This window comes from Gopherus flavomarginatus, chromosome 2 (genome assembly GCF_025201925.1).
Source record: "Gopherus flavomarginatus isolate rGopFla2 chromosome 2, rGopFla2.mat.asm, whole genome shotgun sequence".
Lineage (NCBI taxonomy): Eukaryota > Metazoa > Chordata > Testudines > Testudinidae > Gopherus > Gopherus flavomarginatus.
Window position 1 is genome coordinate 262,086,387 of NC_066618.1, and position 10,611 is coordinate 262,096,997.

Here is a 10,611-nt window from a genome sequence, read left to right on the forward strand (position 1 = left end):
TGTGACAATGGCAGAGGGAGTTCTTTTCTGTCCCCAGGATGAGGGGATCTCCTATACACAAAAAACACAAGCAAAATCAGGAACCATTTCCAAGTTCAAATCTATCCCATTCCCTTCCCAGCAGAGGATCATGGTTGTGATGTCCAAATTGCTTGCAGATCCGCTTTGAAATGTTACTGTTTAAAAAAAACAACACAAAAAACATGGAGAACATGGTGGAAAGATGTGTCATGATGATTAGGGTTTATTTTGGGCAAAGCAATTTTGCTAAAGCAACTAAAGATTCACAGGGAAAGCAAATAGCCCCATAGACAAAAACACAAAGGGATTGGAGGGGAAAATTGAATATTCAGGGAAATTATTGAGCCTCCTTTGAAAGAAATAGTAGTTTTCATTCCAATCCACCCTCTTTATATATTGATTTAAACACCTGAAATGTCCTTAGCACATCGGGTGCAATCTCAGATCTCTTTTTGTTTTGTCCTGCCTGCAGAGTGCAGAGGCTGAAATTGACAAAACGTTCTCTAAATATCTTGTATATTTCATAAAGGCTATTCCAGTTGTCCTTCATTCACCCCTGACTTCGCTTCCCACCCCCCCAACCCCTGCTCCCTCCCTGGCTGGTTAGCTGTGGTTTTTGCCTTGGTTACTTACTCCTTGGCAGTCCCAGCCCAGTGGCACCTGCTGGCTCTCTGCAGGCAGCAGCCCACAGGGATCGGTTGCTGGGGTCGCTGCTGGTCGGTGGCAGGCTGCAGCTGCATTGTTTGTGACACACTCATACACATACATACAGTATGTATTACTATCCCATGGGGACGGTGCCGGTGCCCTTTTGAGGGGTTGGGGGACAGGGAAGAGGGTATTTCTGCTGCTCCAGAGGTGAAAGTAAGCCAGTCCGGTCCGGTCCAGCTTATAGGCAAGAGCCAGTATGCCGTGCTGGACCGCATCAACTGCCACGGCGGGGATTGAAAGGGCTCTGGGCTGCCCGCCGCTGTAGCCGGGCTGGGGCCGGGATATAAAGGGCTCAGAGCTCCCTGCGGCTGTGGGCAGCCCTGAGTCCTTTAAATCCCGGCCGTGGCTGAGATTTAAAGGTCTCAGAGCCCTTTGAATCCCGGCTGCGGCTGAGATATAAAGGGCTCAGAGCTCCCCGTCATTGCAGGCAGCCCAGAGCCCTTTGAATCCTGGCCGCGGCTCCGGTGGCTGGGCTGGGGCGGGGATTTAAAGGGCTCAAAGCTCCCCGCGGCTGCGGGCAGCCCAGAGCCCTTTTAATCCCGGCTGCGGCTGGGATTTAAAGGGCTTGGAGCTCCCCGGGGCTGCGGGCAGCACAGAACCCTTTAAATCCCGGCCACGGCTCTGGTGGCCACGCTGGGGCCAGGATTTAAAGGGCTCCGGGCTTCCCTCAGTGGCAGGAGCTCTGGGCCCTTTAAATCCATGCCCCAGCCCCACAAAGCTTGGGGTTCCCCCTGGCAGCCGGAGCACCAGGCTCTTTAATTTGCCCCTGAGCCCCACGGGGCTCCCAGCCACCTCTGCAGCTGGGAGCCCCTGGTTGATTTAAAGGCTCTGGATCTCCCAGCCACAGCTGGTTCCCCAGGGCCTTTAAATCTTGAGAGGCCACGCCTCTTCTGGATGAGGCCACGCCCCCCCTCAGGACTCCGGCAGTACCGGTAAGTCCTATAAGTTATTTTCACCCCTGCACACAGGGGACCACAGAACCAGGCTAGCAGCAGGGCCGGCTTTAGGAGGTGCGGGGCCCAATTCAAACACTTTCGGCGGGGCCCTGGCAGGGATGACTTAAAAAGAAACAAGTGTAAAAAAAAGCCTTCCATTTCTTCCATGTATTATTTACTTTCCATAACTATATAAATAATAAAATTGTATATTATGTACATTGCATCATATATGCTGTTGATTGGTTATTAATGACTGCCATTTCACATGTGTGGGTCCCCGCCACTCCCTGGGGGCGTGCACATGTGTGGGTTCCTGCTGCTTCCTGCCCCCCTCATTGAAGTAGGTGTGCAGGTTACTGGCCTGGGAACTGCAGGGCAGCAGTGGACATGGGGCTGGTTCGAGGCAGGGCAGGGGCTGACTGGAGGTAGGGTCTGGCTGCAGGCAGGGCAAGGGGTTCGGGGCTGGCTGGAGACAGGGGAGTGTGGGGCGGGCTGGCTTCAGGCAGGGCCACAGGGGGGTGCAGCACGGGTTGGCAGGGCTGGAGACAGGAGTATGGGACTGGCTGGCTTCACACAGGGGGATGCAGCAGGGGTTGGCTGGAGACAGGACAGGGCAGGCAGTGCGGGGCTGGTGCGGGCAGGGGTGTGTGGCAGGGGTTGGCTGGAGACAGGGCAGGGCGGGCAGTGCAGGGCTGGTGCAGGCAGGGATGTGTGGCAGGGGTTGGCTGGAGACAGGGCAGGGGGTTTGGTAGGGGCTGGCTGTGGGCAGGGGGTGCAGAGCTGGCTGCAGGCAGCGGGGGGCGGGGCTGGTGCGGGCAGGGCAAGGGGTGCAGCAGAGGCAGCTGGAGCCCCGGCCCTTTAAAAAGCCCCCAAGCCCCCTGCTATCCCAGGGCTCTGGGGGCTATTTAAAGGGCCCGGGACTCCCCTGCTTCTACCCCGCCCTGGACCTTTTAAATAGCCGTGGGAGCCCTGGGGAATGCATGGGGGCGGCGGGGCTCTGGGGTGGCAGAGGCAACTGGAGCCCTGGCCCTTTAAATAGCCCCCAGAGCCCCCTGCTACTCCAGGGCTCTGGGGGCTATTTAAAGGGCCCAGAGCTCCAGCCGGGGGCACAGGGTTTGCCATGCTCCAGCCGGAGCTCCAGCCGGGGCCGCGGGGCTTGTCGTGCTCCGGCCAGAGCTCCAGCCGGGGCCGCGGGGCTTGTCGCGCTCTAGTCAGAGCTCCAGCCAGGAGAGCAGGGCCACGGGGCTTGTCGTGCTCTGGTCAGAGCTCCAGCTGAGAGAGCGGGGCTGTGGGGCAGCCGCGCTCCCGCTGGCGCTTTGGTCAGGGGAGCGGGGCCATGGAAGACCCCGGAGCAGACCGCAGCCAGGGTAAGTAAAAAAATTTAAAAGGCGCCTAAAGTGCGGGGCCCTCTTAGGCGCGGGGCCCGATTCCCAGGAATCGGGCAAATCGGCCTAAAGCCGGCCCTGGCTAGCAGAGCTGCTATATGCCTTCCAATGTGTGTCTGGGGGAGGAAGTCTCCTTTTCTTCCTTTATTGTGCACCTTTCTGATACCGATTCTTTTTTATTGTTTGATGCAGAAGTCAGCACTGCCAATAAGATGCCTAATCCTGTTCTTACTGCCAATGTCAAAACCCCTGTTGATTTTAATAGGAGCAAGAAATGACCCAGGAATTTGGTGAAATTCTAATGCCATATAATAGGGATTTATGTAACACATCGGAGATGAAAAATAAATCCAACGAAAAGGTAAAATTAAAATACACATAATCAAAAATAAGGACCAAAATGTGGAGACCAGGAACTGGTTTGGAACTAGTTGATTTGTTTTCACTTAAATAAAAGTTTGTGCTCTTTCCAATGGAAGAGAGAAATCAGCCTTTCAAATGAGAAAAATCTCCTTTTTTCTCCTTCACTAGTTGCAGTAAACATCACAGAAATTCTTCCTAATACACCTAGAAAGGAACTATAAATCTGTTCAGCTGGCTTTGAAAAAAGAAACAAGGAGTCTGTGACATTTAGGCTCCTGGTCACTCCAATCTGTGTACATTAAATCAATGATGCGGACAGTGAATTAATTGCTTTTCCCTTTTATGTACCTTAGCTGGCAACAGCTGTTCTAGACACTTTGCAATATCCCAACAACTACAGTATTGTTTGCTAACATTTTCTAAATGCTCTGGTAGGCATCTGGTTGCCTTGTTAGCACCAGCTGTTTTGTGTCACTTGCAGGAGCAAGTGGCTTTGCTTTAGGCCCATACAGGTGTTTTGGAAATAATCAGGGGCAATCTTGGTACTTCATAAAAGCTGCTCTGTTTATTTAATTGTCTTTGCATAGGAGCTTCTAATCACAGCTGCGTGGAAAATTTCACACACAGCTGCCTCAGGCAAAATGTGGCTTTTCGAGTAATGCAAAGAAATAAGTCTTTTCATCTGATTTGACAGCATGAAATTTGTTGTAAGTGAAAGTGCATTTGAAAGATCAAATTGGGGAGGAGATGCTGAAATCGAACTGTAGACTTCGCCTGCACGAGGGATTAGCCCTAATTTCAGCCATTGGTGACCAGCAAACAGCATAGTTGCACTGGCCCAAATCCCTAGCATAGACAACGAAAACTTTGATTTGCACTGGTTTCAAGCAGAGATGAGTTCAACCAGTGCAAATTGCAGCTTTGCGTAGATAAGCATATCTATATGTGGTTTGCACCAGTGCTATTTGACAGATCGCTGTCCACCAATGGCTGAAATGAGTTAATTCCTAACGGAGACAAGGCCTTACTTTCCCTCTTTGCTTGGTCTTCATCTGAACTCTGGTAATGGAAGTAGCAAGGCTCACTTGACAAAGGAGTGCTGAGGGTAGAGAACTTTCAAAGCTGAGAATGCTAGCACAGGCATCAGAAGGAAAGTCAGAATACAGTTACATGAATTAGACGGCTCATCAGATGAATATTTAAGATGTCATGCATGAAGAGTCTGAACAAATGTCTGTCCTTTTAAATCTTCTCCAGCTCTTCTGTTCCTTAAAGATGAACTGCATGACTTTTAAAATAAGCAGGTAAACGAGAGCTAGATTGTGGCTAAACAACCTGCCCTGGGTAGCATGTAGTGGCACTGCCCCAAAAGCATTCCAGGGGAGGAATTGTGGATCAGAGAGGCATGATTCCTTCTCTGCTGCCCCCTTTGTCCTGAGTGGCAGCAATCTGCTACTAACCCATACCAGTAATACACTATCTTCCATGCATCAGCTCAGCTATGCTGACTGGTGCTTTAGGGTGGGTGGGAAGCCTGGAGGAACCAAGGTTCCACCCATTTTCTGTTCCTCTTCACCCATTCACCTATGCAGGGATGGAGGAAGTACTGGATGCACAGTCCTTGGTCCCTCACCCACTTGTGTCTGCTTCAGAGATACTGAGAGGCCACACAGGGTCATGGAACGTGGTAAGTCTTACTTCCCTTTATGCCCCTACATTGCTGCACAGTCCAGAACATGATCTGGTACTAAATAAATAGAAAAACACTGTTTAAGATCCCACACCATGAATGGGAAATGCCGGTGGATGTCAAAGTTGCAAACAAATATGTAGGAGAACTCCTGTAGAATGCAACAGGGATGGGTGACGCTGGCAGGCCAGATGCCAGGTCTTGCCAAGACTGCAGGCTTTAGCTAAGAACCTCTGGGGACCAGACCAGTTCACCTATATGTTAGTTATGCTCAAAATAGGTATGAGTCTTATAGGAATGTATTTGGTGTTTAGACTCTATGAAATGCTTGTAAATTGCTGCATTAATCTCACTAGTAACGTCTGTATTCCAGGCTATCAGAAAATATGTAAGTTTTGCTTTATAACTTTGAAAATGTTTACTCTGAACTTGTGAACCCAGGCACAAGAATCTTCCCCGGCCTCGCCCATCCAAAAGGACTATCAAAACCAGATAGGCCATCAATGAATATCACAATACAAAGAACTGGTTAATGGCCCTATTGCACCTGGGAAATGCTATGTGCAAGGAAGCTCATCCTGTGGGTTTGGAAGCTGAAAGAAGGAAATAACAAACTCACAGGAAAATTTTCCATCTCTCTCTTTGCTGTTTGAACTCCGAGGCAAAGATCCCTAGGGATTTCCCTGGGTCCACCCTGAAAGACACTTTGAATTGACAGATCAGTACAGCTCTGTCACTCTTAGGATTTAGATAACTCATTTGTGTCTGTAAGTCTGCTTGCTTTAACCTGTAGATAACTCTTATTTCTTTTTCCAAGTTAATAAACCTTTAGATAGTTTATTACAGGATTGGCTACAGGCATCTGGGACTCCATGGTAAGAGTCCACAGTGATCCAGAATTTTACATTTGTTACTGGTATTGTGAAATCTAATTATAGAACACACCAGCAGTTTGGAGTGTCTGCCCTGTTTTTGACAGTCTGCCCTGAGGTGGGCATTCATGGTCATGTGCCACTGCAGGCAGCGTGAAACCACTGGTTTCTCTACAAATTACTCTAGAAACATATTGAATGTAATAGAGTGAGGGCTTTTCTACAGGGAATTTTAAACCATCCTACAGAGCACAATATGCAGCTAACAAATCTTTTTCCATGCTCACTTGCCTCTGGAGGAGCCCCTCCTTTCTCTGTGTGGTGAGAGCCTTCTCAGTGGTGCTAAGCTCAGTCACACACATACACTTATTCTACAGATTTATGACTAGGTTTGCAGTCTCCTCTTCTTGACCTATAACGACTGTGTTATCTTCCTCATTAATCATCTCTGACATGCAGTTGACATATTCTGGCAATCTTATCAGTGAGATTCGGGCTCTGTAATATTCTTGTTTGGCCTCAGCCTGTGGGAGAAAAGGAGGTCAAGGAGTCCTTGAACCAGGCTGGGCTCTAATGAGAAACATTTAATAAAAGAGACATCTTCCTTTCTGATCTCTCCCTAGAGTCATTAAGAAACTAAGGGACTGTCTCTTACTCTATGTCTGTAGAACAGTGGGTTCTTTAGGACAGGTGGTATCATAATACAAATAGCTAATAACATTTACTTCAATATTTTAATATGAAAAATTACATTTCTCATTTCCTGCTTAATCAAAGCTCTGGACCTAGGAATCTAACAAACTATCAAGAATCAACTTCTTTGATCCATAGGTGCTGACCCTCTGGGTGCTCTAGAGCTCAAGCATCCATGGGAAAAAAACAGTAGGTGCTCAGCACCCATCTGCCACAGCTGCTCAGCGGGGCCGCCAATCAGCTGTTTGGCATCTGGGGGAGGTGCTTGGGGGAGGGTGGGGGCATCAGGGGCGAGGTTGGAGTGGGCAGGAAGAGGGAGGGTGGGGCCTTGGAGCAGAGGTGGAGCATACCCAGGGGAAACTAACAGTGAACATCTATGCTCTGATCGCTTAATGTACTCTGTGGAGCACTGTTCTCTTTCATGGTGGTTAAAATGCCATTCTCCCACACTCATATATGCATAACATCACTTCCACATTTTATTGCATACAGCAAGCAAATGAGAGAAATGATGTGGTCCATCGGAAGACCCCTGCAGAGCACCATACATATGGTGGATAGTCAAGCAAGAGATGTCAGTGAGATACACAGGGCCAGACCATCGCTCTCTACATCTCCTAGACTGTAAACGCTTTGGGGAAAGGAATATGTCTTGTCTTGTAAAAAGCAATGCACATACATCTGCAGTGCTATATGAATAGTTAGCGTGAATGGATCAGGTCCTAAAGTGTTTACTCAGGCAAAACTCCCACTGGATTCCATATCCACTGTGTCCAGTTCAGAATAAGGACTGGGTAAGGCCTTCAGGATCTAGCGCATTAGTAATAATCTTTGTAAAATGTAATGGGTCAGAGATTGATTAAAGCACCCAGAATCCCTGGTCAGTAAGTTAACCATAGGCATAGTTTTGTAACCCTTCTGCCCCTCTAGTTGGCAGCAACAAGGGCCGGGTTCAGTATCCAGGGGTTCCGTTTCAGTAACACAATGCATAACCGGCTCGAGCCCCCACCCAGTGACCTGGGACACTCACATACCACACCCCCCTGGGCGCCTCTAGGAGGCAATACTTCCCCTCTCGCAAGCACGGAGTCTGAGTGTAGCAAAATCTTTTTTAATAAAGGAAGGAATCAATGCGGCATCCCATTGGAGAAACACCACAAACAGGGTTATAACACAAACCATAAACAAAAACCCACCTCCAAGTACGTTTGGCACTGTCCTTTTTCCGCTTAGGGTTTTAAGTCCAATCACCCCAAAGTCCAACAACCCAAAAGTCTCTGGTCAATGCCACCCCAGAGTTCGAGAGTCTATCTGTAGAGGTCCCTCCCCCCAGCCTGGGTAGAAAGGGGCACCTTACGTGGTCCAGGGCCAACTGCCCTGCCTCTCCGTGGGTTCTGCTTCCGCCTTCTCCACGAACTGCTCTGCTTTACCAGCTGCTCCACTCTGCTCCTCCAGCCGTCCTCAGGAACTGCTCCACTCCACCAGCTGCTCTGCTCCATGAGCTGCTCTGCAAAACTGCTTGGCTCCGCTCACTCTGTGGGCCGCTCCACCCATCCCACAGCTACTCCGCTCTGCCAGCCACTCTGCTGCCACCAGCTGTCCCGTGATCCGCTCCAGCCGTCCCCGCAACTGCTCCACTCCGCCAGCTGCTCTGTTCCACAGTATAGCTTCAGGCTCCCCCACTAGTTAGCACAGTACTCAGTGCTCTCAGCTCAGTCATTTCAGCTTTTTTGTGATTTCAACTCTTAGTGATCTCAGCTCTTAGTGGGGGAGCCCCAGTGCTAGTGCACCATTAGCCCAAAGTACGTTCAGCTCAGTAACCTGTATTTAGATTCTTGAGGGAATAAAAAAATCAACTCTGACATTCCACAGTGGAGAGAGGAGGGGGTGGAACTGGTGCTTCTGGCTCCACAAGGAGACTGCACCACCAGGCACAGATACCTGTCCCCAACCTCTCTACTTCACTGGGTTTTGGAACCCATGTCCCTTGTCTAGCAAGTACCACCCAACTGAGGGTGAGCAATTTGTCACCAAGCAGTCCCACAGCTTGGGAGTCTGGGATAGGGTAGGCGTGCCTATGCAAATACACTCTCTGAAATTCTTTCCACCAGATGTCAGTGTAGAGCTTATCCTGACTCTGCTTACAGTTTGACTGCTATTTTTTTGGGGGGGCCCACAAAGCATGCCCATTCACATGCACATGTGCACGCTGAAGCCAGGCCCCTTGGTTCACTGGCTCTCTCCCCCACCTACAGTGGTACCTGGGCTGCCAAGACAGTGTAGTGGGGGAACCCCAGCTGCTGCTGGTGGCCACTCTGGCATGATGTCGCTGCTTTGATGCTGCTGTGGTTGCTTCCCTGCTGGAGCTGCTGCTGCCCAGGGAACACCACATGCTGGGCTCCTCCTTCCCCCCACCCATTCCCATATCCCCTTCTCTTCCTTATCCCCTTCCTCTCCTCTTCTCTTCCCCACTGTCTCTTCTCCTCACCCCATCCCCCTTGCCCTTACTCTGCCGCCGTCCCCCTGCAAGCACTCACACTTGTAGAGAAAACAGGCAGGCACTAAGCTCCAGGAGGCAGCATCAAGGTGCTGAGGCAGGACCTGGAGTACGGGGGAAAAGCTGCTTCCCATGAGCCCAAACGTGCTGGAGGGTGGGCATATCATGGGAATGACAAAGCCCCCTTTTCCACCTCCCCCAGGGCGAGCAGAGCAAGCCCCACAGGGCAGCTCAGCACTAACAAAAATGCGGGGAAGTGGTATGTGACCCCCCCACATGCCTCGCCTCTGTTTAGGAGGGCAAAGCCCCCTGCACCCTCCCAAACTACACCTAGGAAGGTACTCCCTCTGGTTTGAGGCAGTGTCGGGACAGCCCGTTTGGCATCCGCAGCTCTCCTGTGGTTACAATGGGCTGCACAGGAATAGCCTAAGTGATTATAGACTTGGCATGAGATGGCCAGCATCACTACTGCATTCTCATGTCTCATTAAGCAATCATGGGCAATCAGATTGATGGAATGTGCATATGAACACATTTGCCACACGGATAGCACATTTTCTAAACCAGTAGCATATTGCAAAGCTCCAGTTCTTTTGATCTAGAAAGAAAAGTGTCCTCCTGTGATGTGGGCTTTCTTTGGAAGTCATTTGGCACTGGTGCACGCGTTGGCATCTATGCCGCCCCCTTGCCACTAGCACGGCTCAAGTTGTGCTGTCTCGGCCTCTCTCTCTCTCTCGCTTTGCTTTTTGGTTCCCTTCTCTTTCTGTGACCTTCATTCATATAAGTTTCACTTGCCTCTGAGTCTTTGCCACCTCATGTGTCTGTCATGTGCTAGAAATATCCCCTCTGTGTTTATAGCAAGGCTTTGGAACAAAGAATCTATTTCACTCTGTACAGAGAACAGTGCATGCAGAGACTGTAATGGAAAAACAGAGCTTGTCATGGCTTCATGAATGGATCAAATCTAGATCATGTTGGTAATGAAAGAAAGTTGTCACTCTCTCTCAGCTGTCTGGTAGAGTATGCAAGATATCTTTGCTGGTCTCAGGCCAATTCCCAATAGGCGGGCAGCCACATCACAAAAAAACCACCACTACTGTTTCAACATTTGGCAGTCACAGCAAGGGCATTCATGGGAACTGACCCACCTTCACACTCAGTAGATTATCTCTCTGGACATCAGGGTCTGAGCAGCGTGGGATGCCCTCCTGCCTGTGTTAGACCTATTCTTTGGCTAGGCAGAGGACTCTAGCCTCCGTAGCCCTCAGTCTGGTCCCTTTCACTAATAAGACCCAATACACACCGAATACATCAGCTGTTTTAGCTATGGGTGGAAGCAGCTTAGGCTGGAAGCAGCTTAGGCTAGGCAGCCAATCATCCTGGGGCCCTTACCTTTATGCCAAGCTTTAATGTATTAATTAAAGGCTACCACTCACAAGTT